We start from the raw sequence: 7,577 nt of genomic DNA on the forward strand, positions 1-7,577 counted from the left end.
CACTTCATTTTCTCTTTACCTTGATTACATTCCATATTTCAACACAAAATTCCTATTGTTGTTGGAGTTTCCCCCCAAAAAAACAACCCTGCTGACAAGGAAGCATTTGATAGTTTTCCATTGCTGAGAATGAAGAGATATGAAGTCGCACGGCCGTGACAGTGGATGCGCGGTTTAGGATTTCTGCATTTTAGTAATCAAGTCCAGGGAGATTTATGTTAGAAATTGCATCATTTCCCTTCCTGGGGTAGCATGGGGCTATGGCTTAGTTCACAGTCTACAGACATTGGTGGAAGCAGTTGCTGGTACCAAAAGTAATCTAGCTGGCCTCTGGATGGTGGTCATCATCAGCAGAGTGGCCGCATAAACATGTGGCCACCCGGGTCGCATCTTGGCGGAGCAGGCACTGATATCGCCCCGGCCCAAGACTGCCCACACCGCGTCCCGCTGTTTTAAGTTCCAACCTTTTTGTTTTTTTTCTAGAAGACAATCTTAATGTATTTAGTGTCCATCTGTGGAAAGCTGGAATCTATCCTTCTCTACTATTGGGACTAATTCCATATTCTGCAGTTATTTCATGGGTTTTGGGGAGTTTTCTTTCACATTTCCATAGAATGCCGTTTCTATCCATCTCTAACTTTTTTTTTTTTTTTTGCTTTCTGGGTCACAACTGTCAATGCAAAGGGGTTACTCCTGGCTCTCCAGCCCCATCACTACCATGTTTCTATGGAACCACAAAAGACTCCAAATATCCAAAGAAATCCCAAGGGAAAAAAGATTAAAGTCATTAGGTTTCCCAGCTTCAAACTATACTACAGCAGTGTGGTATTAAAACAAAAATAGACAAAAGCATGAGTGGAGTAGTATCTAAAGCCCAGAAAAAAATTCACTCTTACATAAGGAATTTGTGACAAAGCAGACAAAAAAGCACACAATGAAGTATCCACCACGCACATCTGGGTGTAGTCCAAAAGTGTAAACAAAAAACAAAATGTTTTAATTCACAGATTTGCTAGTTTCGGGGCTACACCCAGCAATTACTCCAGGGGTTCAGGAATTATTCCTGGCGCTGTGCTCAAGGGCCACTCCTGATAGAGCTCAGGGTGCTGGGAGTCGAACCCCATTTGATTGAAAGCAAGTCATTTGCCCCAACCTTCGGTACTACCACTACTCTAGCCCCTATCTTAGAAGTTTTGAACAAACATTTGGACACGTAGTTTTGAAGACTAATATCTGCAAAAATACCTATCAAGTGTTCAATTAATTGCAGTTTTTGAAGCAGATTTTCAGGCACTTCAATCAGCTTCTGGCTTGAGTTTCAAATTCACATGGCTATCTTTTCACCATTGGAGGAGAGGAAATTAATTAAATCCTCTTCGAAGGCAGTTTGGCAGTTTTTTCAGAAAGAAGTTGAGAAGGCTGAAATGATAGTACAGTGGGTAAGGCACTATGGTTTGATTCCCACCACCCAATATAGAAACCCCAGGAGTGATCACAGGAGTGATCCTTGTGCTCAGAGCCAGGAGTAAGGCGAGGATCCTTTTCGCTCTCCAAGTTATCTGGAACCAAGTGAAAGCTGTAAAACAAGACCAAGGGCTTAATCCACCAGTAGACTAAATGGATTAAAGCAAATTTTATTATGGGCCAGAGAGCTTGTACAGGGGTGAAGGCACCTGTCTTATTTTCAACATCTAGATAAAGATAGGTAGGTAGCTCTTTTTTTTTTTCTTTTCTTTTTGGGTCACACCCGGTAATGCACAGGGGTTACTCCTGGCTCTGCACTCAGGAATTACTCCTGGAGGTGCTCAGGGGACCATATAGCATGCTGGGGATCGAACCCGGGTCGGCCGCGTGCAAGGCAAACGCCCTACCCGCTGTGCTATCACTCCATCCCAAGATAGGTAGGTAGCTCTTGAGAGCTGATTCCTACATGGCTCATCTTTTCAAAGTCATGTTCAGAGAACTCTGAAAAATTGTAGGAAATGTGCAAGCAGGCTTTATCTCTAACATCGTGGAAAAGGACTGTACATCATAGACAGAGCCCTAAGCTCCTCCATGCCACCAGAACAGGGACCAAGAGAGTGACCTTCCAAGATCCATCTTGTCAATGACAGGTAGGACAGCATGTGTTAATATCACCAGTTGCCTGTAATAATGGGGTTAAGTAACAAAATGATTGAATGGGGAAGGGATAAAATGTTGCCAGGAGTAAGCCCTGAACACAGCCAGGTGTGGCCCCAAACCAAAAAAGTTGAGAGATGTGGGTGGCAGAAAGCCAGAGACGTGACTCTGATACAATACAAGCCTTGAATGTGCAAACTCTGGATTGTATCGACAGCATATACCTCCCCTTCCCAGTACCACCCAAAGCTGCCCACAACAGTGATAACAAAGTGAATGCCTTACTTTCATCAAAATCCCAAATCCTGGAGCCAGAGCGGTAGTACATTGTAGGGTGCTTGCGTTGCACGGTGATGAACCGGGTTTGATTCCCAGCATCCTATATTGTCCCCCCAGACTACCTCCAGGAATACTTCCTGAGTGCAGAGCCAGGAGTAACCCCTAGGCATTCCTGGGTGCTGCCCCAAAATTACAGCATGCAATCCCATGATGTTGGGGGCAGCATATGTACTAACAACTGCATGAATTCTGTATCACCTCTTTACAATGGTACTTTTATATCTCTTCAGATGACCATTAGTTTAATTTTTTTTTCTTTCAGGTGTATTCAGTCACTAGTTCATGATCATAGCCACTTGCAGGATCATGCCCCCAGGGCACTCTGTCATGTTCAATGTATTCAGCTTGCAGAGGGCTGTAGCCATTTTTCCTTAAAAAAAAAAAAAAATCCAGGGGTTCTGGAAAGATAGTAGAGTGTGTAGGGCACTTGCCAGCATCCCATATAGTTCCTGGAGCACTGCCAATAGTGATTCCTGAGTGCAGAGCCAGGAGTAACCCTTACGCATTGCCAAGTGTGGCCCAAATACAATAATAAAAGAAAAATATCGAGGGGTTCTGTGTTTTTTCATAGTAAAAATACCTGCTTTGCATGGCCTGAGTTTGATCCCTAGGACCTTGTGTGCACCACTAAACCAAATTTATTTTTAATTGATAATGTATTTTATGGGCTGGAGTGATAGCACAACAGGTAGGGCATTTGCCTTGCACTCGGCCGACCCAGGTTTGATTCCTCTGTCCCTCTCGGAGAGCCCAGCAAGCTAACGAGAGTATCCTGCCCATATGGCAGAGCCTGGCGAGCTACCTGTGGTGTATCTGATATGCCAAAAACAGTCACAAGAAGTCTTACAATGGAGACATTACTGGTGCCCACTTGAGCAAATCGATGAACAGGAGACAGTGCTACAGTGAAATGTATTTCACATGTTACCAATTTTAAAATTGGCCTAGGAATTTTTCTCTTAAGAAACTTGAATTAAAATTGTGAAATAGCACCTAATGCTTGCCAAATATTTTTTGTTTCTGACAATTCAGGTTGCAACTTTGTCCCCTAAGCCCGGTATTACACATGTAAGCTTGAATCTAGCTTCTGCCTCCTACTAGAAACAAAAGTTGCTAATGAATTTGACAAATTTAGTACGACTTGACTCCCATCGGATGAGATTATCTGTAAAGACCTCAGGGCCAGGGGGCTGGAGCAACAGTACAGCAGGTAGGGCGTTTGCCTTGCGAAAGGAGACCCGGGTTCAATTCCCAGCATCCCATATGGTCCTCTGAGCACCGCCTGGGGTGATTCCTGAGTGCAGAGCCAGGAGTAACCCCTGTGCATCACTGGTTGTGACCCAAAAAGAAAAAAAAAAAGACGTCAGGGCCACAGAGACAGTTCAATGACACCTCCTGGTCTGGAGCACCACCATGTGTGGTCCAGAAACTAAAAACCAACCAACCAAAAAACCCCAACAAACAAAAACAGGTAAGGCCATGGATAAACCAATTACAAGCTATTTGTGAAATTTCTGGATGAGAAACCATTTCCAGAGTTATGCTAACAGGATATTCCTTGAAATATATTTGGCAAAATATGAAACAGGAAGGAAGTTAACCAACTAGGATATTAAATAAAACTATGGATTAGAATTCAGTAATTTACATTTTCAAAACTTTTGTGGAAGAAAGGCTGTTTTCTCCATGGCACTCCTTTTTTTTGGGTGATGCAAGAAAGTTTTTATTGAAAATTTAGGAAGGGGGCAGGAGCGATAGCACAGCGGGTAGGGCGTTTGCCTTGCACGCAGCCGACCCGGGTTCGATCCCCAGCATCCCATATGGTCCCCTGAGCACCGCCAGGAGTAACTCCTGAGTGCAAAGCCAGGAGTAACCCCTGTGCATCGCCGGGTGAGACCCAAAAAGCAAAAAAAAAAAAAATTTAGGAAGATGTGATCGGGGGCTGGAGCGATTGTACAGCGGGTAGGGCATTTGCCTTGCACACGACCGACCCGGGTTGGATTCCCAGCATTCCATATGGTCCCCCCAGCACCACCAGGAGTAATTCCTGAGTGCAGAGCCAGAAGTAACCCCTGTGCATTGCCAGGTGTGACCCAAAAAGCAAAAAAAAAAAAAAAAAAAAAAAAAGGACTTTTGCATATGTCCTAACTCAGTGCTTGGGATGGTTCACTGGCACCGAACTCTAGGTTGATTCCTACTTTGTTCTCTTTCCCCAGTGAGAACCTTTATGCAAGAGTCCCCCTCACCCTCTCTCCTATTGCTGTAAGCATAAACCTGTGACCCAGGCTAAAAAACAAAAAAGAAAAAGAAAAAAGAAAAGATGTGAGCGAGAGAAAGGGGATTACTATTCAAGCGAGAACTCGGGCTTGAAAAGCAAGACAGCAAGCCAATATGGCTTTTTTTTTTTTGATACGTTAAACTGCCAGTTATTTGGGGTTGCATTTTTCTAAATGTTATCTTCAATTCAGTGCTGCTATTTTCAGTTCATCTTAAACCTTGTTACTAAATTAATCTTTTTGGAGCACAAGAGTATGTACATCTTTTCCAAAAACCTGCAATAGTTTTCCACCATCAGTTTTTCTACCATAATTGAAAACAACTAGCCTTATAGTGTTACCATTATTTGGTTTTTATGTACCTTATCTCAACCTTATTTTGAATAATTCCCCTGAGCAAACTACAACAAACTGTAACAGACTGAATCTAGCAAGTTGATAATCCTCGCACTTGACCTTTGAGAAAAACTTAAAATTACATTTTTTATTTATAACTTTTGGTCAAACCCAGGACTTTATATAATTTTTTATTTCCAAATGCTTGAAAGACAGGACCTAATGATATAAATTTAAATTGCAGCACTTAAAAAACATGGCCTTTTATTTCATGCTATAATGCCAGTTTATTACAAGAGACCTTATGCCAGTATCTGATCCTTCACAGAACATTTACCAACTCCTGACCTACATGTTTCTGTTCCAGTCTCTTTATCAAGAATCCTGACTCAATTCTACCTCAAAAAAAAATATATATATATATATATACGTATACATACATATATATATATGAACTGAGAGATCATCCTCCACTCATATGTCCATGCATTTTTTTTTTTTTTTGCCTTTTGGGTCACACCCAACTATGCTCAGGGGTTATTCCTGGCTCTGCACTCAGGAATTACTCCTGGCGGTGCTTGGGGGACCATATAGGATGCCGAGGATTGAACCTGGGTCAGCCACGTGCAAGGCAAGTGCCCTACCCGCTGTGCTATCGCTCCGGCCCCATTTTTTGTTATTTTTGTTCGGGGGCCAGACCCAGTGATGCTCAAGGGTAACTCCAAGCTCTGCACTCAGGAATCACTGGCAGTGTTGGGTGCCATATGTGAGGCTGGGGATTAAACCCTGGTAGGCCAAGTGCAAGGCAAGTGCCCTACCTATACTCACTCTCTCTCCAGCCCCCATAGGTCTATGTCTTGGGTAATTTTTTCAGTTTGCTTTTAGGTCACCCCAGTGGTACAGGGGCTACCTCTAGTGCTTAAGGCTGAAGGGAGAGGGGAGTATGGCAGAACATATGGTACCGGGCACCCAGCACAGGCCTCCTGCCCACAAAGCATGCAGCTCAGTCCTCTGAGCTAAATCTCCAGTTGCTTCATTTCTTGTTTCAGTTAAAAATATTTTGTTTTTTGGGGCTGGAGCGATAGCACAGCAGGTAGGGCATTTGCCTTGCACGCGGCCGACCCGGGGTCGATCCCCGGCATCCCATATGGTCTCCCAAGCACTGCCAGGAGTAATTCCTGAGTGCAAAGCCAGGAGTAACCCCTGAGCATCGCTGGGTGGGACCCAAAAAGCGAAAAAAAAAAAAAATTAAAAAAAAATAAAAATATTTTGTTTTTTTGTGGGAGCTAATCTCCTCAGGCTGCCATAGCCACTGACAGGAATACTGGAGAGGGAGCGTGCAGTGGCGAGAACCCAGCCCAGGGCTTAACAACATAGGGCACTGTGCTCCTCCACTTGCACCATCCCTTGCACTGGGTAATTTTTCTTTTTCTTAGTATGTGTGTGTGTGTGTGTGTATTGAGAAGGGGGGTATAGTTTCCTTTTTTTTTATTTTGCTTTTTGGGTCACAGCTGGCAATGCTCAGGATTTACTCCAAGCTTTGTGCTCTGGGAATCATGGGATATACAGGGTGTCAGGAATTGAACCAGGGTGGGCCCCGAGCAAGGCAAAAAAGCCCTACCAGCTATACTACGACTCAGGCCCCTGATCTCTGCTCTATGCTCCCATTATTACTTTCTGTATTTCCATCAATCTTGGCTTCTGTGTTTTGTTCCCGCCAGCAGACAGTAGGCTCCTTAGCATTTGAGATGGGGTTTCACCTTTTTCATTTGTTTTGTTTTGGGGCTGCACCTGGCAATGCTCAGGGTTTACTCCTGGCTCTGTACTCAAGAGATCATTCCTGGCAGGGCTTGGGGGACCTATGGGGTGCCCAGGATCGAATCAGGGTGGGCCGCATGCAAGGCAAGCTGTTACTATCACTGTTACTATCTGCCACTTCTCAAATTCAGTTTAAGGCATCAAACTATACATGACATGTGAACTGTGCATAACCAGCCTGTTTGTCACAGGCAACCTTCCCCCCCATACACACAAACAAGGTGCTCTGGTGCTGGAGCTTATTCCTGGCAGTGCCAGCCTAGGCCCTGATGCAGTTGCTTCACCCCTGTTGAAGGTACCACAAGGACCGCACCAGGCTGTTTTCTGGCGGTGGTGATCGAACTCAAGATGAAGCTTTTTGTTTTTGGGCCCACATCAAGTGCTCTCGGGTGCTGGGGGACCTTGTGGTGAGGGGGATTGAACCCAGGGCTTCTGCAATGCAAAGCATGAGTCTTTGAAACATCTCTGTAGTCCTCATCTATTTTTTTTCTTTTTGGGTCACACCCGGCAATGCACAGGGGTTACTCCTGGCGGTGATGGGGGGACCATATGGGATGCTGGGAATCGAACCCTGGTCGCCTGCGTGCAAGGAAAACGCCCTACCCACTGTGCTATCGCTCCAGCCCCACCTCAGCTTTTTTGGGTCAGACCCCGTGTTGCACAGGGCTTACTCCTGGCTCTGCACTC

The 7,577-nt window shown here is 44.6% G+C and overlaps 1 pseudogene; it reads right to left on the minus strand.

The window, feature by feature from the left end:
* Nucleotides 1–1,917: 1,917 nt before the first annotated feature.
* Nucleotides 1,918–2,108, minus strand: LOC129402927 (small nucleolar RNA SNORA73 family; annotated as a pseudogene).
* Nucleotides 2,109–7,577: the final 5,469 nt, after the last annotated feature.

This window comes from Sorex araneus, chromosome 2 (assembly GCF_027595985.1).
Source record: "Sorex araneus isolate mSorAra2 chromosome 2, mSorAra2.pri, whole genome shotgun sequence".
NCBI classification, from domain to species: domain Eukaryota; kingdom Metazoa; phylum Chordata; class Mammalia; order Eulipotyphla; family Soricidae; genus Sorex; species Sorex araneus.